This window comes from Misgurnus anguillicaudatus, chromosome 22 (genome assembly GCF_027580225.2).
Source record: "Misgurnus anguillicaudatus chromosome 22, ASM2758022v2, whole genome shotgun sequence".
In the NCBI taxonomy this organism is placed as follows: Eukaryota; Metazoa; Chordata; class Actinopteri; order Cypriniformes; family Cobitidae; genus Misgurnus; species Misgurnus anguillicaudatus.
Window position 1 is genome coordinate 30,918,149 of NC_073358.2, and position 23,970 is coordinate 30,942,118.

Here is a 23,970-nt window from a genome sequence, read left to right on the forward strand (position 1 = left end):
TAAAGCACATGTTCTGTAACATTTACGTGTGCGTTAAACACCACGAACCAATTTTGTTATATTTTTAAATACTAGAAAACTAGAAAATCGTTTCATGAACATATAGCTTGGGCGCCATCTTTTTGCATTAGAATAGGCCTACATTTTAAAATATCAAAATAGGCCAACATATTTAGTTTTAAAATATATTCTAAAATCTAGTTAAATTATTTTGGAGTAGTATGCCTTTCCTTGTTCATTTTCTGTGTGCATCATTGTTGCATGTTTTTAGGTTTCTATTCTGAATAAACAAACAGCGCAGTTTACCTGCTTCGTCCTTGTTGCATTAGTTCATTAAGATAATTCTAAACAGATTTCTGTAATTCAAACAACTCTGAAATGTAGTTGAGAACGTCACGGCGCACTATTAAAACATTGTCTGTAATGTGTCAGCTCTTAGACAGATGATGTTGACGCTGTAAAAGTTTCGAATATTTATTTATTTTTTATCAAACATATTCAACACTTTTTTACATTAGCCAGGGGATGAAAGAGAAAAAGAATTAAATAAAAACATGGAAATGCTGACATACATTAATACATTTAGCAGCTTTCTAGTTTATCAAATTATTAAAAGATTTTAGGTAGCCTATTGCTTAACTTCTAATAAAAAATACGGAATAATGGTTTATAATCACCATATTTACATTTATTTATAATAAACGTTGCAAACAAAAGTAACACATTAATCAAATAATATTTCTTATGTAATAAGATATCATAAGAGAAAAAAACTAATTAAATATTTTCCAAACAAAGTCTTAAGCAAAATATATGAATTCTAACAAAAGAGCACAAATCTAACCAATATTTTTTTTTAATAAGGACAACTCCAAAACAAATGAAAAAAAATCTCTGTATGTTGACCACAAAAGGTACAAAACAAAAAGTTTCGAATATGCCTACCTGCAGTACTGCAATATTGCCACAAGGAAACGTGCGTACGTCAAGTCGGAACCTGACGTGGAGGTAAGTACTTTACCACGTCAAAGACAAGTTTTATAAATCTGAGCGTTTGAGTGGATTTGAGCGTATGCACGGTCTAAGATCAAATCTGTGCGTAAAAACGCTTTATAAATGAGTCACATTTCTGGCTGACGTCAGAGGTATTCAGGCCAATCACACATTGTTACCACAAACATTGGTGGCTATTTTAAGATATTTTAAGGTTAAGTGTGCACTTTACAGAAAAATAATCAACACCCGTGGAACATTTCTCAACCAATCAGAATAAAGCATTCAACAAGTATGTGGTATAAATGTTGTATAACTGATATGCTTTTAATAGCAATAGTGCAGCTAATTTAACTTGTTTATCTATGTTTAAAAAGAAATTTCTCTGTAATTACTGTGAAAATAAACCCTATTGGTTCAGTTATGGAGTAACTGTAACATTTGTGGGCCGTAATTTAAAGTGTAGCCTCAGGGATCTGTGACAAGAGACATTTATTATGAAAGGACTTCCTTTTTTAATCAGACTTTCACGTACATCCACTTAAATACTTTTAACTTAAGTTTCTGGCTGCGTCTGAAAGCTTAGGCAGCTGACTTATTGCCTCATGAGGCAAGGCAGCTCAGGGAAAAGCATTCAGACACACTTTATAGGCAGCAAAATGGAATTCTGTTACAAATAGCCTTTGTGAAAACTAATCTGATGTATGAAAACAACAATACTAATTTCTGGCTAGAAATGCAATAAAAATGTGTAAAAAGTGAAAATATAATTTTATGTACACTAAATTTGTGCTCCAGCCATAAATACAATAAATATACAGAATCTTGACTCTGTGAGCTTAATTTTAAAAACAACTTATTTAAAAATAAACTTCTTTTAAGTCAAAACATATAAACTTTTCATTTCAAATAAAAATACATGACAATAAAGTTGCAAATGTTTTGTTATTTTTGCTACTGGGCTTCTTTTTGTTGGTCTTCTTTCCCACTGAGGACTCAGATGTTGAGTTCATGGAGTCTCATAAATTTGGATGTTCTGCATTATTAAAACATAAATATAAGCCATAAGTAAAATGTTTCTTCTTGACAGAAATTGAGTTTTCTAAGCCTAAAAATCAATACCAAGCAATATATTTTCTTTAACAAAATTCACTTTTCAAGGACGAAAGAGAACGTCCAGTTTGGACTGCAGCTCTCTACTTCCTGGATATCGGATATTACAACACACTTAACTAGCTACACAGTCAGAACTCGTTACGTATTTCTGAAGGAGGGACTTCACAGAACAAGAAAGACATCAGCCCGTTTTTAGGACAGTGAAAACAGTGGTATAGAGAAAAGTAAATTGTATTAAAAATGCAGAATTTTTTACACACAAAACACGAACACATTTTATATATAATCTAAATCGTTACCTATTTCTTTCTCTGAAAAGCTTGACTTTAATAGAGAGGTTTATGTTATTTAAAATATTGTTTGTTAGGATCAAACTTCCTGTCCCTCTGCATACAATTGCATATCAACTACTCTGCATATGCTATTACACCTCAACTACTAAACAATTTACCTGGTTAAATGAAACATTGACCACTGTATGGTTTGTGAAGGTGGTTGTGTAGGCAAAAGCCGAGATGCAGATAGAGATGATTAACTGGAGGATGGAGAACACCAGCACTGTTCCTGTGGGCCACTATTAAAGATTCAACATCTCATTTATACACAGATATACAGATCCACAAAATATACACCATCCACTGTATTTACACTGTAAAAAATACTTTGCTGCCTTAAAATTTTTTGTTGAATCTCGGATTTACAAGTACTTTCAACTTACTCTTATTTATCTTGACTACAGATGAGTTGTTATAACTACAGGTGAGTTGTTATAACTTATAAATTTAAGTTGACTTTTCTCAACTATATTTTATAAGTTGTGACAACTAATTTCTGTTGACATGACTTGCAAATCCGAGTTGATTCAAAAAAAATTTAAGGCAGCAAAGTTTTTTTTACAGTGTAGTGAGTTTTTATACATTATATTAAATTAGACATTATTTACAACTTTATATTTAGAATCAAGCTATTAAGTGTCCCTGAAAACTTAAGATGCCTAAAGCTACACTTAAAAATGTCTGAATGCTACTGAATTAAATAAAAAACTTAAATCAATTATGTTTTGTGCAAAGAATGAGAACTTTATTCTTAGTCATTTGTGCTATTACTTGATAAAAAAAATACTATTATATGCTATTAAAATGATTTAAAATATTACATTTAAATTAAAAATACCTTCATTTCTGAAATGAGATGTGATCCTGCTAAATCTACAGATGATAAAATAATGGCTATCCCTGCAGTTACGGCACTGAAAACGTTCATTCCAAGCGAAGCTTTCACCTTCAATACAGGGAGATAAATGCATTTATGTGATAAAATCCTTAACATGATGCAGTATAAATGTCAAACATCTGGAGTGCACATATAGCTGAACACCCAAAGAAGAGTAAAGTCTTGTGCAACAGTAAGTGCTAGTTTCAAACTTAAACATGTCAGTGCACAAAGTTTTCTTATTCTTCTCTTATTTATCTGAAGATGATTGAAACAGTCATCTTAAACCAGTGGTATGGCCAGGGCCATAAACAATATTGTGTGAATGTATCAGAAATAACCTGACAAATGCAGAGTTAAAATGTTTTAACATAGGCACTACACACACCAAATAGGGATGGAGTTTATTTTCCGCAACAACAGACAGAGAACCAGCAGCGATGTACTGAAAATGAACAATAGAACATTTTAAAGAAAATAATGATGGAAATGATTATTAAAGTGATATAGAAGTAATTAAGCAAATAAAAAAACTTACAATGAGGGATCCCCAGCGGGCTATGCCACTGTTAGTTATGTAAAACATTCTTTTATTGATTCGTTCAGTGGTAGTGAGCCCAAAACCAAAAAAGAAAAACACCTCACCAATCATTATCTGGACAGTCTGTAAAAGAAAAATAGATTACCCTTAATGGTTACACTAAATTTTGATAGTCTACTTCAGACATTCTATATTTCTACTAACTATAAATAACTTTGCAACTGTTTGTCAACAAACTCTAATTAACGGTAGGGGCAGGGATGGACAGTATTTTTGATACATGTATTTCAAACACGTATTTAAAATACAAAATAATATTTTGTCATTTGTATTTGATAGGGTTAATGAAAATTTTGTATCAAAATACTTTAGTGTTTTGTATTTTTCTATTTTGTAAATACTGTAAAATACTTTTTTTTAATTGTTTAATTGTTGCATCTTGAAGTAATATGTTTTATGTTCTGTATTACTCTGTGTTGTGTTTGTTTCCTTTTTAAAAGATAACTCAGACTTTAAATCTCCTTTATAAAAGCTTTACAAAGCATAAATAGTCCTCACTTTAGATGAGCTCACAAAAATAGTTAACTGACCACTTCTAAATGTTTTATAACTACCTGAATTAATCATAATTACAGTAGGAATATGTGTTAATGAAGCATTTATTAACACACTGACTAACTTATTACTAAACGTCTAAATAATAAAATGTGTTAATGAATGTTTAAATAGTTTATTAATCACTTATTTACACTTCCTAAATGATCTTATGAACCACTGACAACATCTTAATAACTGATCTGTAAATAATGTAATACTTATTTTAGAAATGATGAATTGATCATTAATAAAGTATGAAAAGACAATTATTAAACACATTATATATATGCTTATAAATCAAGAATAAAGCATTGATAAACTACTTACTAATGTCTATTAATGTTTAATAAATGAAGAATTGACTGTTTTGTAATGCTTAACTAATGCTTTACTAATTCTTCATTGTGTGCATTTATTATAAAGTGTTACCAAATAAAGCTTAAACTGCTTAAAATTCCATGTAAAACCTACTTAAAAATTTGCAATTGCTTAAAATTCCATGTAAAACTTCCTTTAAAATGTGGATGCAAAAATGATGCAATATATATATATATATATGTATATATATATATATATATATATTAGTAAATCCAGCGTATTATTTTTTTCAGTGTAACATATGACAATATATCAAGACATATTCATAATTTAGGTTTATGTACACAAACATTGGGTCTCATTCACCAATAATTGCGTACGTTTTTCGTATTTATATGCACACTTAAACTTCTAACAAAAACGTTCCGCCTAATTCACGACACGTGCGTACGCACAGGAATTTGTTCTTATAAAGCATACTCAAACCAGCTGGGTTTTGTGCAGCACTGGTCCACAAAATTTAAAATTTTAGAACGGTCATAGAAGCAAAAGAGCTCAAACAGAAATCCATGATCATATTTATTATCGGTAAAGTTCCGTTTGCTTTGCATTTTTTATTTGGGAGGTATTGCTGTCGCTGGAGGAATCCAGTGCTGTGTGTCCACCAGAGTAACATTAAAGAAGTGGATGCGTTACCAAATATGACATTTAATTAATATGACAGAGACGTGTTTCTGTATCTAAAATAAAACAGAAAGGAGATCAAGTGATTAACGTTTGGACTTCTCATTACATTTACATTCATGTTCACAAAATACACGCAAGACACTCCCTTAACAGTAAACTCTGATTACGCATGAGATTATGCGAGTATCTGGCAAACATGAGCGTCTCTTTTATCATAAACCCTTTAGACGCGTCTGCAGCAAGCACTTATTTTGACAAGACACGTGATGTCACTCGATGTGCAGAACACATATTTTGAAATTACGAACCACACACATGAGGGGCTACATACATGTTGTGACAAACTTCGCATCGAGCGCCCTCGAAAAACATCATAGGCCGCCAATTTAAGCAGACGCTTTCATATAAAGATTAAGCGGGAAGGAAGGAAAGCATGAAGATTTGTCATTACGTCATTACATCTTCTTTATATGTGTAGAAAAAATAGGTAGGCTATAATAATGTATAATATAATGTATATAATGATAATATAGATCATGTATAATAATAATAATACAGAAAAGATTATAATATAAAATATAATCATGTAAATTTTATATACTAACATTATTATAAACATTAAGTGTACGAGATAATTGCGTAGAAGTGATTTTAGGTTTTCTAGTATTTTTGCTGAAGTTTTTGTTGAATCACAATTTGTTGGTAAAAACATCCATACGCACATCTCATGCACGCATGCTTAGTGAATGAGACGCAATATGTCCAGAGAGGTACTAAAAAATACATTACCCCCAATGTCTTTAGTTGTACTTCAAGAAACCTCATAAAAAGTGTATTGTGATTAGTTGCTTTCTCATCCTGTTGTTCAGCATTGTCTTGACCTATCTGTGGATTTATTTGGATAAGAACTGTACCATTGTCAGTTGAGATCACCTGGCTGGTCATTTAAGCAATGTTTGTGGATTTCAGCTGTAATAAAGCATAAGAGACAGGCTGTGAAGACCCAGCTTAAATCTTTTTTTGTGATTTACTGTCTTCTACATAAAATTCCTGGATTTTACAGGCATGATCACAATGTTCTATAAATCTTCAACAAGAAATATACATATAGATCAGACAAGTAGAATGAAAAAGCATTTTAAACATGTGCTTATAAAGTTAAACAATTATGAAAAATGTTATGAGAAATTAGCAGTAGCTTCTCATTTACTTTAGGGTTGATTAGATGCTTTATATAAGTTGTGTTGTAGTCACGAAAAATGTGATTAATGTATTTGTGGTCATGGCACGAGATTAAACTTTTTTGTGCCTTGAGCACGAATGTCTATAAATCGTTTATTTGTCCCCTGCATGACTTTCTTTTTCGTTTCATTTTATGTATTGTTTTCTCATTGTTTTTTCTATTTTCTTACCATTATCGCTTGGGGTTAGGGTTAGAATCACTTCCTGTTACATGTTTAGACATCCTAAGCCAAACCCCAACTCCAGCCAAGAACCTGTAGAAACCAATACATAAAATACATCCTAACCCAAACCCCAAATCTAACCCCAACCCCAAGCGACAATGATTTAAAATCGAAAAACAAATGAGAAAACAATACATAAAATGACACGAAAAAGAAAGTTGTGCCACGACTCAAAAAATTCTTTATAGAAATTTGTGCGAGTGACACGACAAAGACATTCATGCTCAAGGCATGAAATAAAGCTGGATGTCGTGCCATGGACACAAATACATTTATCAAATTTTTTGTTACTGTAATACAACTTTCTGTCAATTGTTGGAAAAAAAAATTGTATATATATATATATATATATACAAATGGAATTAAATACATGTTCAGAGCAGGCTATTCTATTTTTTTAATCATGCACTTTTTGCATTTGCTGCTTTGAAATGGCACGTATTGTGAGAAGCAGCTAAGAAAAAACAGGAATTTATTTTACCTGTAATCAGAGGAGATGTTGTTGCCTGTTTGCAGTTATGGTCTACAGAGCTGTTGCGTGTGTGTTTATGTGTATGTAAAGAACCTCTAAGGAGGAGCTACACAATTGTAGGCGACACTCTAAAAATAGATGTATTTAAAACAAGACATTAGTTGAGGGATGACACATTAAATGTGTTGTACATTACTAACAAATCTGTGTTATTATTGGAACAGCAATATTCATATACAACACAACTTGTGTTGTCCCTTTTATTTACATTAACACAAATGAAACATAAGTTGTCTCAATCAGCTCCCTAACTCCCAAGGTCGTGAATCAGTATATGGTGTACACAGGTCAGGGCACTGAAAAGGATCCTAGCTCACATCACACTGGAACACTGTTTACTTATTTTTTGTGACGTGTGACGTGACTGCTTAAGCCTGTTATTAAGCACATAATAACAGCTGTTATTAAGCAACGACCAGCACAACCAATGTTGTGGTTTTCCTTTTCCTCAAATGAAACAATCTTCAGTCTTAGATTTTGATTTCAAGAGATAGACTTTTATTTTCCGGTCAAATAAGAAGCCGAGCCTGCCCTGGTGAATCCCCCCAGAACCAGAGTGAAGTCCTGGGAGGATCCTCCAAAACCAGTCTAACCCTCTGAGCCAGGGCTTGGTAAATATATAGGTCTTTGTTCCCTCCCCTCCATATGCTTAAAACAATATAGGATTTGTGATAGGAAGAACCACATGACAGACCTCAGACCAGTGTCTCCTTCCAATGACCTATTTGACCCTGGGCTATTCCCTTTGTGCCCGACATGAATACACACATCTGTTCTTAAATCCACACAGATGGCTTTTAAAACTCCTAACACATAAGGCATAGTTGGATTATAATGGTAAACTCATGATGCACATTTAAAGATTAAAATAAACTACTTCACCAACTCCATCTCTCTGACCCAGACAACAATTTGATCTCTCAGTGAAGTCACCATCAGCTCACAAGATGCTCATAATGTTGTCACAATGAGTGCGTTTACATGCACAGAATAAGCGGATAACTATTAAAAATCTGCTTATTATCAAAAACTGTTTTCATGCGTTCACATGCAAATCAATAAACCGGCTATGCAGACAACTGCGTTCACATGGGACTTGGAGATTTGTCAGGTTTCTCGCAGAGAGTGACATCACCACCTATAGAACATAATAGTACGGAGACATGCGCACATGGACAAAACCATGAGAAAGCCGGTTAAGGTGTTTACATGCCATGACAAATAGGGGTAATGAGCAAAAAACTACCTCTGCCGATCAGTTTTTGCTTACGCCATGTATGGGCTTTCCCCGATAAAAGAAAACTTTTCACCCGTTTACATGACCCCACGTGTTATCAATTTATTAAAGGTTTAGCGGAAGATTTTAGTTTTCCGGGTGGCTCACCTCTGTTATTGGTCATCCCAGATGTCAATCATTCTGATTATATGTTGACGTATAACCGTTGTACGTGCTCGCCTCGCTTTCTGCACATGCGCACTTTCACGTGTACAGTCTTGTTCAAAATAACAGCAGCACAATGTGACCAACCAGAACAACCAAGGTTCCCAGTACATCCTCCATTGCCACGTGGCAAACAAGCCACCAGTAGGTTCAGCAGACTCCCAGAAAACAAATGAGACCCAACATTCACGACACGCACGCTCTTAAGGCTGTGCAATTGGGCAATTAGTTGAATTAGTTGAAAGGGGTATGTTCAAAAAAACAGCAGTGTGGCATTCAATCACTGAGGTCATCAATTTTGTGAAGAAACAGGTGTGAATCAGGTGGCCCCTATTTAAGGATGAAGCCAACACTTGTTGAACATGCATTTGAAAGCTGAGGAAAATGGGTCGTTCAAGACATTGTTCAGAAAAACAGCGTACTTTGATTAAAAAGTTGATTGGAGAGGGGAAAACCTATAAAGAGGTGCAAAAAATGATAGGCTGTTCAGCTAAAATGATCTCCAATGCCTTAAAATGGAGAGCAAAACCAGAGAGACGTGGAAGAAAACGGAAGACAACCATCAAAATGGATAGAAGAATAACCAGAATGGCAAAGGCTCAGCCAATGATCACCTCCAGGATGATCAAAGACAGTCTGGAGTTACCTGTAAGTACTGTGACAGTTAGAAGACGTCTGTGTGAAGCTAATCTATTTTCAAGAATCCCCCGCAAAGTCCCTCTGTTAAAGAAAAGGCATGTGCAGAAGAGGTTACAATTTGCCAAAGAACACATCAACTGGCCTAAAGAGAAATAGAGGAACATTTTTTTGTCTTGATGAGAGTAAAATTTTTCTTTTTGGGTCCAAGGGCCACAGGCAGTTTGTGAGACGACCCCCAAACTCTGAATTCAAGCCACAGTACACAGTGAAGACAGTGAAGCATGGAGGTGCAAGCATCATGATATGGGCATGTTTCTCCTACTATGGTGTTGGGCCTATTTATCGCATACCAGGGATCATGGATCAGTTTGCATATGTTAAAATACTTGAAGAGGTCATGTTGCCCTATGCTGAAGAGGACATGCCCTTAAAATGGTTGTTTCAACAAGACAATGACCCAAAACACACTAGTAAACGGGCAAAGTCTTAGTTCCAAACCAACAAAATTAATGTTATGGAGTGGCCAGCCCAATCTCCAGACCTTAATCCAATTGAGAACTTGTGGGGTGATATCAAAAATGCTGTTTCTGAAGCAAAACCAAGAAATGTGAATGAACTGTTAAATGTTGTTAAAGAATCATGGAGTGGAATAACAGCTGAGAGGTGCCACAAGTTGGTTGACTCCATGCCACACAGATGTCAAGCAGTTTTAAAAAACTGTGGTCATACAACTAAATATTAGTTTAGTGATTCACAGGATTGCTAAATCCCAGAAAAAAAAAATTTTTTTACAAAATTGTTTTTAGTTTGTACAGTCAAAGGTATACACGGCTATTTTTTTGAACAAAACCCTTTGAACTAATTTCCCAATTGCACAGCCTTAAGAGCGTGCATATCATGAATGCTGGGTCTTGTTTGTTTTCTGAGAATCTACTGAACCTACTGGTAACTTGTTTGCCACGTAGCAATAAAAAATATACTAAAAACCTTGATAATTCTGGTTAGTCACATTGTACTGCTATTATTTTGAACAAGACTGTATGTGTATTGTGCTACGGTTTCAACCATTCATTGAAGGTCGCGTTCTCACTGTGTTTTTTCAAAATGTCTGAGGGTCGCAAGAGAAAAAGTGTCTACGAATTGTATGACAAGAAGAGAAAGGACTATAAAGAAAGAAACAAGACCAGAGTGTTTATGGGAGACTATTTCACACGCTGGCTGCTGGCGTGAGCTAAAAGGACAGGTTGGGCTTCCCACGCGAAGTTTCTACTGAAAAGGTACATTTTGTCATGCTATTTGGAGAAATCCATTTAAAATCACTGCTAGTAAAAGTTGATGTAAGCTATAATTAGCTATGCTAGCCCTGGCACAAGTCACGTACCGCACAGACACGGTACACATGCCGACAGCAACTTGTAAACAAAGCAAAGAGAAGAACCGAGCTCCTGCATGCTCTCTCTCTGTCTCGTGCACGCGTTTAACAGGCGTTCCCTCTCGGGAGGAGGGAGAGTGTTGCGTGTGCATTTTTAAAAAAAATATGGAGGGGCGGTTCTTTTAAATAATTCGGGAAACTCTTCCGCTACACCTTTAACGCATAATTGGCATAAGACACAGTGATCTAAAAGTGTAACCACACTGCGACACTCACTGTGTGCTCATATATTAAGGTCACAGTATGAGGTAACGCCCCACTCACTGTGCGCTCATACTATGGTCACGATGTGAGGTCATGGCACACTCATTGTGCACTCATACCATGAACTCAACATTCTGAATTCACATATAGTCCACGCTGTGATTATCACGGTATGAGAATGGTGTGACGCCACTGTGATCCTCCATATTCCACCTTTTCCTATTGGGATATAGGAAGTAGAATGCCCCCTTTGTGTTGTATTGCCTCCTTTTAACCTTCTCAACATTTTGAAATCACAATGAGCTCACATACAGCTTGAAAAATAAGTATTTTACACATCAGCATTTTTAACAGCAAATTTCCACCAGATGTAGCCATCAAGCCAAATATTGAATTCATACAAAGAATCAGAACATTTATGTATACAAGTTGAGTCATAATAAATAAAGTGAAATGACACAGGGAATAAGTATTGAACACATAACGAAAACAAGGTGCAAAATGGCATAGAAAGCCAGGAGATCACCAGAAATCTGTCAGTATTGAGAGAGAAACCCTGCCCCCTATCAGTACTAATTGATATCAGCTGCTTCAGTCCTAATTGATGGCCTATAAAGGCTTCTCATTTACCAGGATGCACACAGGAAAGACTTCATAATGGGTAAAAGCAAAGATCTCTCTCAAGATCTTCGTAATCTTATCGCTGAAAAGCAGTTGATGGAAATGGTTATAGGTTCATTTCCAGAATGCTGAATGTTCCTGTGAGCACTGTGGGGGCCATTATCCGGAAATGGAAAGAGCATCACTTCACCATAAACCAACCACAATCAGGTGGTCCACGTAAGATACCTGTCCGAGGCGTCCAAAGAATAATCAGGATCCAACAACTGCCAAATGGGTTTGTTGACATTTGTTGAATCAGTGTGAATTGGCCTTAAAGTGCAACAAATAAAAATATGTAATTAATAAATATTACATTTGAGGCTATTAGTAGAATGCGCTTTGGCGGGCAACTCATAGACTCCGTTCGGGCACCATGTTGGAGACCACTGCCTTAAAGTGAGTGAGGAGTTAATAAGAAGAGGCTCTATTATAACAGGTACTCTATTACAGTCACTTTGCTACTGTTTTCAGAACTTTGATGTCATTTTCACAACTCTAGATACAAAACTCAAAACAGTTATCACTTGTAACACAGGCTGTCTAATGTTCAAAACATTGCATTGTGCATTCCCATCTTTAAAGAAATCTTGCACTTGCAAAATCATTGGTTCAAAACACAAATTTACAGTGAAATACCATTATAACATAACTATAGATCACCCACACACAAGTTCACTGTATCATTGTTCGTACAATCATTATATTGTAGAACAAAAATTGGTGATACAGGTTTCATTATGGTACTACATGTGCAGTAAATGCATCTCTGTAAAAGTACTGAGTGAATACTACAGACACAGTGGAATCACCAAGTTTGTAATAATTGATGCAAAACAATACAGTACAATCACAACACCATTCCACAATGTGGACTTAGTCATCAGTAATGAGTTGGCAGAATTGGACAAGCAATTACAAGGGCCTGCATCTATGCAGTGCAGTGATAATTTGTTCATGCTCCATGCTTATTGGTGACAATGAATCTCGTTATCTTGAAACTTTCATGATTTTTAGTCAACATGGAAGATTGTTTGTCTGTTTCCATACAACTGTTAAGTGTAATGCAACAGTTACTTAGCATTTTGAGCAGTTGTATCAGTTCAATCATTGTAAGGAAATGAATAGACACTTATTTGAAATGCAATGTGTGAATTGCCTTTGAAATAGTAGTACTTTGATGTTAAGTTGTGTCACGGAGTGACTTCGAGGGTGGAACCAAAGGTGAGGGAAGAAGTTCCGCCCGGACCGAAATGTGCAAACACCCGTCACTTCTGGAAACTCCTAAAGTAAGAGATATCAACAACAGGTGTGTCGAATAATGTGATGATCGCAGATTGGGCAATTCGGACGCTGAGAGGAGTATAAAGAGGGCATTGAGGATACAGGAAGTAGTCGTTGTTGCTTTTCAAGGAGCGCCACGAGTGTTTGGGCACTGGAACAGGGCGAAGCAAACAAAGGCATCTTGTGAATTCGCTAAGCGAACGGGATGATTGAGATAGTTTGAAAAGACGAAATTTTGGGAGAAAGCATACTTACCCGTTGTTTGTTGTATGAAGGCTTCATGGGAGAACGACACCAAGGCGGAATAACGACAACACTTCCGGGTATCTGTGAGTAGCTGGAGAGAGACGGAGAGGAGAGAAGATTAGTATCACGGAAACTGTGAGTACATCGGATTGCTTTACGTTCATTGTTTATATCTGGAGATGGATGACTAAATCTTTGCTGGAGTGTGTAACAGCGTGGTTAGCAGCCCCATCGTGGAGGATGAGATGAGTGGGTGAGCCGAAGTCCAGGGGTAAACGGATGTTATCTTGTTGTGGCTACCACGTTCAGTTTGGATCACTTACCGTGCTAGCGACTTTAAACTCCTCCAGGACGAATCCCGACCGGGTGTGGAGTATCGACCCTAAAAGTCACTAAAATGTGTATAGTGCAGTGGGTTAGTCTGTCTTTGACGAGTTTTTGCAGTGCTGTGCCGTGTCCCTGTTGTCTGTACTCGCCCTCCAGGCAGAGAAAGTTCCTGTTGGAGAGAACGTATGCTGCCTTGGTGGTGACCATCTATTCTATAACTGCCCGTGTATAACTCTGACCCCCGTGTTCCAGTCTGAAGGAGGCGAAGTGTGAATGCCAGTTAAGGTACTGTGTGGATACTGTGGGGAAAACCATTTATTCGAGGGAAGCATTTCAACCATCATAGAAGAAAACAGCCTGTTGTGTATATTTACTGTATTGTGGAGCGATTCCAGCTGTCTGCCCCTATCTAGATCTCTGTCCTGTTGGCTGGAAGAGAGGAAAGGGAAGCGGGCGAGTCGGCCCAGCAGTACATATCGGTGTAGCCAACCCACCTGCCTTGGTCATCGTGACACCATCGGCTGTACCAGGTCCAACGAGCAACCCCATGGAGTTGCAGCCCCATTTCCCCCTTGAACGAAGCCAAGAGGTGATGTATGGTTTTCCCCATTTATCTGCTAGAGTCTGCACTTTTGCCAAGGAGTAATTAGAGCTTGTTATCCTCTGTCGTCCCACCTAAGGATTCAGTTACCCTGTTTGAATACCTTCCGGTATGCACAAGGTAAAAGCTTATTACCTCGAATAAGCCCTGTAAGCCCAGTGTGAAGTTCCAGTCTTCTGTTGAATCCTTACCTGTATGCATGAGCCAAACGTTATTTACCTCGAACAAGCCCTGTAAGCCCAGTGTGAAGTTTCAGCCTTCTGTTGAATACCTACCTGTATGCACGAGCTAAAAACGAATTACCTCGAATAAGCCCTGTAAGCCCAGTGTGAAGTTCCAGCCTTCCGTTGAATACCTACCTGTTTGCACGAGTTAAAAGCTATTCGTCTCGAATACGTCAGTGTATGTCTAGTGTCAAGATTCAGTCACCTCGCTAAATACCTACCTGTTTACACGAACTAAAAGTTCCTTACCTTGAAATTGCCAGTGTACGCCCAGTGTGAAGACCCAGTTACCTTGCTAAATACTTACCTGACTGTACCAGCTGAACACTACTTACCTCGAATACGCCGTTGTACGCCCAGAGTGAAGATCCAGTCGCCTGGTTAATACCTACCTGCTAGCATGTCTTAAGGGCTACTTACCTTGAATACGGCCTGGCTGCGGCCACCCGTTCTGGACACGCTTTCGCTTACCCACGACGACCCGCCTCTCTGTGAACCCAGTTAAACCTTCACTTACCTCTGTTACTTACCTGTGCCCTCAGGAACTAGTGTGTGTACCCATCTGGAAACCCATTGGAGTGGAGGAACTGTTCAGGTGCCCTGTGCAGAGAATTTGGAGGAAATGACACATAGAGGAATAAGGTATCCCTCTCCATCTCACCTTTTACTCATCGCGTGTTCTCTGTTGCCTTCAGGAGAAGCGAAGGGCACCACGTGAAATCAAGTCTACAAGAGAGGATCTAAGATCAGTCAGGAAATTGGAGGGAGTTCTGCGTGAGACGAAGGAGCCCCTCCCTGTGGATACTTACCAGCAGGGTTTAAATTGGGCCGGGGCCGTCCGGGGCTAAGCTCCGGCACATAGGCTGAAGGTCTCGCTCTGCTCTTGCCAGTGTACCCAATGCGCTTGTGAGTGTGCACTCGCTGCGCTGGTGCGTGTGCACTGACGCGAAGGGAATAAGGTGTTTCCATTCATTATGGGGCATACTCACCAATGCAAATTCAACGATTTGTGCTAGTTAGACACAATCAGACGCGTCCTCGCACGGGGCGATGCAAATGACGCAAATTGGGCAGCGCAATTGCCGCGAAAACGCGCTTTTCCTTTTAAACGCGTCGTCGCGCAAGTTATGCAACTCAAGCGAAAAAACTCAAGAACGCTTTCACACAGGATCATTTGACATTGTAGAGACGAGAGAGAGAGAGAGAGAGAGAGAGAGAGAGAGAGAGAGAGAGAGAGAGAGAGAGAGAGAGAGAGAGAGAGAGAGAGAGAGAGAGAGAGAGAGAGAGAGTGAGAGAGAGAAAGAGAGAGAGGTAATAATGGTGCCCACGTCGAGGAAACTTAATAGAAGACTAGAAACGTGTTAAGGACTAAAGTATGTATGTCACTCATCTAATTACAGTATGTTTACTGGATAACACTGCATATAACTCATTGTATAGTTTAATACATTTATGTATTTTGATTACACAAATCAAACCTTACTATATGATTGTTTTAGCTGCTGACCAGCATAGGGAATCTCTACTGCTAATTTCTAAGACATGTTGATGATACAGTACTGTGTGTTGTACCTTTTCTTGTTAATTGAGTCTTTTTGGGTAGCCTATGCATATAGAATAATTCAAGGAGGTTGATTCTTTTAACTTCCTTCAAAGTTTGATCAATTGCGCATAATGACACAACTCATAGATTTGCATCATTTACAATTCAGACGCTCTTTATAAAATATTTGGGGTCAACCTCTGGCACAGATTTAAAGTTGAAACTAATCAAATCCTATCAGAGGTCCGAATTTCATTGAAACACACCAGTGGCTTTGCTGTTATCAGTATTAAACATGTTACCCCTCAAAGTACCCTCCCCGCAGAGCCCCCCCCACATAACAAATCCCAATTTAACCCCTGCTTACGAGACGACGTCCAGATCCTTTAGGCCCAATCCCCTCCTGTTGAGAAACAAAAGTTCATTTTAGATTCCCCTCTCCCCGTTCCCGAATCATCTTTTTAAATAATTTAAATAAAGTTTGTTTTAATCATATTTGACTACTCTCGTGTGTCTGGTCATTGGGGTGCTCTTGGGACCTCCTCTGTCACGGTTTATGAATGCATTGTTTCCTTCCTGATTCACATGGCTGTGTTGTGTATGTGTCTGTGTGTAGTGGGCGTGTTTGGCACTTACCTCCAGCGCACCTGATTGTCATTAACTCGCTCCAGCTGCAGCTCATTCACTCACCTATATATACTCACCCAGTTCTCATGTACTTTGTCGGATCGTTTGTGGATGTCAGTGAGGTCTCGTGCTGTGTGTTCCAGTCTGCTGTGATCATGCTCTCGTGTTGTGTTCGTGTTTGGATTTATATTTGGATTATCACCGACCGGATTCATCTGTCTCCACGCTGGCCACCTCTCATGCCTGTGTCACCCGCTCAGCTGTCATCATTTATCAAATCACTCTGTTTTCAATAAACATCTTTACTTGCATTTGCTTCCTCCCTCATTTCATAACATCCTCGAGGTGGAAATTAGGAAGGGGCGTGACTCGCAACATCTGGGTCCGCTCCGACCTGTGACAGTTGTGTCATACTGAACAGGTGATTTTTGTTGAATGATGAATGAAGTTTTATGTGTATTGTATCCAAGCAATTGCAAAAAGGGTTAGAGTTTGAGAAATCTGCATTTTGATAATTGGTTGTGAGTTTTGTGTCTAGAGTTGTGAAAGATGACATCAAGGTTCTGAAAATAGTAGCAAAGTGATTGTTAAAAATCGTAACACAATATGTGTTTTTTTTAACACAAAATTAGCACAAAATGACACATAATGTGTAGCCTGGCTCCGCCCTCCTACGTTCTTCCGCTTAATTTTCATTTCACTTCAGAACAACGCCTGGGACTGCTGTGTAGAGTTTCGTTTTCTCCGGCAAAAATCTGCAGGTCCAATCAGCAAACAGAGGGGAGTGGCTAAGAACGCAGACGTTGAGGTCGTGTGCCAGACTGAGTGACATACGTCACAACCAAACGTTAGCGATTGGTTATGGCAGATTCAGAGTGACTCTGGGCAGATTCAATAGTTTTAAACTTCAACAGAGGACCCTCCTTAACGGAAGTAACGCTTTGCAATGGAGCGTGGCCAGACTCTCTGTACAAATGAAATGAATGTACGATAGTCTGGTTGCACCAGGCTACATAATGTGTTAAAATTACACATAATGTATTAAAAGCATAACACTTTTTTTTAATCAACACATCCTTTCTAAGAATGTAGCAGCTATTTAGTTTGGTTGGTATGGGGATAAACATGTTGTAATTTTAGGTGTGGCAATAATTTTATTTAGCTCTTCCTGTTCTACTGGTGAGAAACATTGCAGCTGCTCTAGTGGGGCTATAGGTGTTGGTAATGCATAGGATAGAATCAGAGATGGAACATTTACTATTTTTTTCTCTTTGCGATTTTTGCAGAATTTCATGTAGTTGTGGCAGTGACTTCATAAAATTCAGCAAAAATTTGTTGTGTCGAATATTTAGATCAGGTGTCTGTTTATTTGGTAATGTTTTCACTGTTCTAAACAAAAACCTTGCAATTGTTTTGTTTCTATGAAGCTTTTAAGCTGACTACTTTTTACCACAAAACATCTCTGTGGTTGACTCTTGCTTCCGTCACACAGCTGTTGCTTTTGTGGTCATGCTAAATAAAATGGTATGAAATGTTTTCATATCTAAAATTAAACACTGCTGATCACATAAACTTAAAAATCCTGACTCCATGATTAAAAAAATGTAAAACTTTACATGCCCCTTGCTCTAAAGACTTTTCATTATTATCTACTTTTTATCTATTAATAAAACATTTTACAGTCACCTTATGATTTTGGTAAATAATTAAAATAAAATACGTTTATCTAAAAAACTAGATATAAACAAAATTTTAAAGCAGCCTAACAGGCCAAAACCACTAAAAATGAGTAAATTCAAAATGACTATTATTAAGAAAATACATAATTTATATTATATTGTAATGTATTGTATTATATTAAATTAATACAGAACTTTCAGTTACTACTGATAAACAAAACAAGTGTATGCATAATATTGTAATTAAACATTTATTAGACAAATTAGAGGGACAAACTAATTACATACTGTTTGATAATGACAGTGTAAACATTACAACAGGGTGTGTGTATGTATATACAGTACATATATATTGTGTTTGCAATGTTATAATGATTATATATAATTGTTTCTCAGTATTTTTAATAGAATACATCCAGAAAATACTGGAAATGTGCATATAGTATTAAAAACTGTATACAAATTTAAACTGATGGGTCAAGTTTTTAGGGTAAACTCCCCTTCCACTTCAGCAATAGCAGGAAACTGCAGGGTCTTTAAACCTAAATAAAATTAAATCATAATTTCTAATTTTAAAGAAATTAGTCGTTTTACTTTATTCTGCTCAAAAACTCTTAAGATGTGTTTAGTGCCAAGAGTGGTCAGACTAATAACCCACAATGCCTTAAGAAGATATTTAGTCCTGAAAATGTTTTTTTTGGTATATATTTCCTGTCTATATATATATATATATCAGCAGCACCCCGCACACATTGTAAAGACAACATGATTTGAATCAATTCGATTTAATCTTGTTGTACCAATCTAAAAGTCAGTGGGGGTCGTATGGAGCCAGGCAAGAGTATAGGCTACTGGAAGTCTTCTGGAAGGCTATAGGATTTTGTCAGAATGCAAATGTTGAATGTCTGTGTACACGTACGAGTTAAATAAACTCCACAAAGAGTTTTATTCGTGTAGAGGAAAAAAAAGATTATACCCTGGAATGATTTAAACTCTCTGTGTACCTGGTAATCCATATGATATAACTAGCAAAACAAAAACCTCCACAGTCTCACATTGTCACAGTCTAGTTCAGTGTCAAGTTCATTGCTGTTTACTTGACTTGAACAATATTTAAGATAGTATGTTTTTGTATCATGATTATTAAAAGCCCACAGAAGTGGAACACGCAGCATTTTTTGATGTGGTGAGTAGCGGAAGTGTAGGATGACATCATAAAAAATGTAGACTTTTTTAGCACATGTGCCAAAATGGAAGTTTTGAATGCTTATATCATCTGCATGTGAATTTTGTCAGCATTTAATTTTTTTAAAACTAATGCAGCCTATTTATACTAAAAGGAAAAAAGTTTAAATTTGATTTCATGGGGATTTTAAAGGTTTCAGAGGTCAAAAACAACAAATATACAGTAGGTCTATTTGTGACCTGCCTGCAAAATCCAGGCTCAATTTGGAGCATAACGTTTAATTTAACTCACTGGTTGCACATTGATTTCAATCTTTGACGTGATCTTAGTAAGTATTAAATATATCAACACACACGCACATGCACGCACGCACGCACGCACACGCACGCACACACACGCACGCACGCACGCACGCACGCACGCACGCACGCACACACACACACACACACACACACACACACACACACACTAAAGTTGCCTAATCATACTCCAGTATTTTTCTTTTTTCTTCAATAGCAATAGCACAGGCACGTTTCCCCTCACAACAGACAACATACAGTCCAACAGCTCATTCTGCACGGTTCTTAAAGTCCTCCTAAATACTGTGGTATTCTCGTGGGTGCTTTTGTAACGCTTTCCTGGCTGGCGTTTTTAAAAAAGTTACTGTCAAGCGCAAGCTTTTTTCATGATTTTCACAAAAGTTTACATTTTTTTCCAATTGCTAACACACAATTTTGCAAACTAGTCTGGTTTTATCAAAAAACATAACACAATTTACAAAACCACACACCCAAATAGCAAAATACCACATATATCCTGCAAAATGAAGCACTCCAACCGAAACTACATATAACATTATCAAAATCAAACTTTGACACAAATTGGAACACACTTCATTCATATTACCAGATTTTTGTCTAACCAACTACACACAGTTGGGCATAATGAAAAGTGCACTTTTCTTTAGTATGCTTTGCCATAATACTAAAATATGTATTAGATTGTTCACATGCACAAAAATATTTGCAGATACACACACATGCTGTTGAATTATTATTTTTTCACCAAACAAGTCATAACGCCTCGTCCACATCACAGGCAATATATTCCCTTGCCAGACATCAAGGGAAGAAGCACCTTGAGCGCCTTATCCATCCCTAAATTGCACCAAAATCAATCTCATCATATGTCTCTTCCATAGTCTGCAAAAGAGGCATGCGCACAAAAGGCTGCTGGTCAGATACCTTCCATATAACTCTTCTATGGGGTTCAAAAATGGCAAGTATGGGGGGAGGTATTGCACGATAAATGTTTGGTAGTCAGCAAACCAGTTTTGGACTGGAGCTACACGATGAAAGCTCACGTTGTGCCATACTACAACATATCGGTTTCTTTGGTCTACATCATTCATATACTCTGATGGTATGAGAATGTTGTGGAGTCTTTCTAGAAATGTGAGAATATGGGCTGTGTTGTATGGTCCAAGGTTGGCATGACGGTGGAGGACACCATCCATATTGGAGATGGCAGCACACATTGTGATGTTCCCACAACGTTAGCCAGGAACATCTATAATGGCTCTGTGGCCAATGACGTTACTGTGGTCTTTTCTAGTGCTTACATCCTGATTGAAGTGTTAACAATTAACCATTCAGGTGTTTGGGCTGGTGGCACATATATTGGCCATTTAGCTCGTGTAGTGTCATTTTGAATGGTAGTGTTTTGAAAAGGCAAACATGTGAGTTTATGTCAGATTGTTGTGTCTTGTGCAGAGAACCGTGTTCAGTGCGTTTAAAAAGTGCCATTGTGAATTGCAAAATGTGTGTAAAGCAGAAAATGTGTTTAGACTTTTGGAGACTTGAGAAGAGGTGTTGCTCTCTGTGTGTCAGTTTAAATAGTTGTGCTGTTCATTTCATGTGTGTTAGCAATTGGAAAAAACTGTAATGCCTTCCAGAAAATGTCCTTCTTTAAATATATAAACATACAATATATCAAATAAAAGAACAGACACTCTGCTTTCAAGCAAAAAAAAAAAAAAAAAAAATATATATATATATATATATATATATATATAATATATATATATATATATATATATATATATATATATATATATATATATATATATTTTTTTTTTTCTTGAAAGCAGAGGGTCTGTTATTTTCTTCATTAGTTCTCTTTGTATCACCTCTCAAATTTTGATAGGTTTCTTCAAAAACACAAATTTGTGCACAAAAAACTGAGATAATTCCATTTTTGTGAAGGTCTTTTGATAGAGATCAGATTTAGAGCGATCCTCAAAACATACAAGGACATACAGCTATTTGCTTTAGGGCGATATTTCTGGGTTTTATAAGTTGTGGAAGAGTGCCACCTGGTGGATAATAGTGACCACCAGCTGAACCAGCCTCAAACCAGCATGGACCAGCATTGGAATTATGCTTGTCTATGCTGTTTTTTTTTCAGAAGGGTTTGGGACGCACAGTGCTGCACCCCAAGGCAGATCTGATACCAGCCAATTAGAGCTCAGCCTCAAATCACATGCTTCTTACATTTACTGACTTGCTACATACACACTCGTTTGGATGGCGCCTCAGACACACACACACACACACGACACACACACACAACAAACTCAGTTTTTATTTTTAAAATAAATAATAACATGACTAACAGTGAAATACTACAACTAAATAATTTTATTTTGTATTCCTCTTACACTCTGAGGCTATTTTGAGGATTTTCGCCTGGATTTGGCCTACCCAATTTCAAAAGCTTCTCATTCCCACAAGCAGAGGTGCACATACAAAAGTTTGGTATCATTTTACAGGAAACCCTTTGACATTACATAAAACACTGTTAAAAGTGCTCAACATGGTTGTATGTGATGTCAGTCCTCTAATAAACACAAAAATAAATAGGCGCTTTTTGATGTCTTTTTTCTATTGTATTTTTTCTATTGTATTTAAAAGTGTATAACTCTGGCCCTGAGTGGTAACGAAACCTGCAGACAGTTTTGTTTGATTCCAGCCATTGCCAGCTTACAGAGGAAAAATGAATTTTTTTCTCTATCATAATAAATGCAAAAGTTATTTTACTCCAACTGATGGGAGGAATAATACGCTTATGGAGTACAATTTCTGCCTAAAAACATTTGAAGTGCTACCATAACCACATACAGTGGAATAAATGCAATATCTTTATATCATTTTGCAGAAATGAAGTTACATAAAAAGCTGCTGTTTGTGACAAATATTGTTATTTATGTGGTTTTTCATATGATAAAACACCAAATTTTCTCTTTTTATGTTGTAAATACTGTCTTTGATAGTGTATAACTCTGGTTCTGGGTGCTCTAGCAGCAGACAGTAAACACCCAAAAAAAGAATGAACTCTTTAGCATGTCGCATTCAAAAGTTATTCTCATTTTACTGAAGTGTGCAAAAATAAATTTTTCATATAAATATAAATTTTTTGTTTTGCACATATGATAAATAGCAAGGGATTATTCATGCACACAACCAAAGAAAATGCTGTGAATTGACTCATTTTTTAGAGTAGGACCTAAGAGAAAAGATGGTGTATCATTTGTGGCTATCTGTGCTATCTGAGGCAGTTCACACTCAAGTTTCCCATATGTTTACAAAAGACGATTTTTTACATCATTATTCATTTGACGATTGTTGGATATGTGATAATAATAGGACAAAAATAACACTGCCTTATTGCTGAGAGTGAGAGCTTTCATTTGATATAAGACTTGCCCATGTTTGTCATACTTGAAAAATATGAAATATGTGAATATTAAATGATATTAAAAATATGGGGGGGGGGGTGATAGTGTAAATTAAGTGTAACTAACTTTCTTACAGTGAAACATATCTCAAAGTGATGCATATCTGCAGAAAGTACAGAGTCTAAGCTTTCAAACAGTATCTCATATGTGGTACTGGGTCCATGACAGACCATTAAAAATTAAAGGAATATTTTATATTAAGTCAAAATAAGATAATTCTGGACCCGGTACAGGGTCCACAGAGTCAAACGAATTTGCAGTATACCGGTATATTTAACTTAACATGTTAAAGTAGCTTTCCTCTCTGGCCAACTTTAAGGAGGCGTGCATGTCACAGGTCGGGCGGACCACAGACTGTGTGCGTCTCGCTCCTTCCCAAGTTCCACCTCGAGGAGGTCCCAAAGCACCCCAATGACCAAACAACAAGAGATAAGTACTTTAAAACAATAAGCTTTATTTAAATTATTTAAAAACTGGTCGGGAATGGGGAAAGGGAATCTAAAAAAAGTCTCGCTTTTCGCCCTCAGGGGGAATGCTACGGGGCCAGGAACGTTGGAGGGGATAAGCCTTCTCTGCGGGGCCAGGAGACAACAGGGCAAGGGCCGGGCGGAGCTCCTTC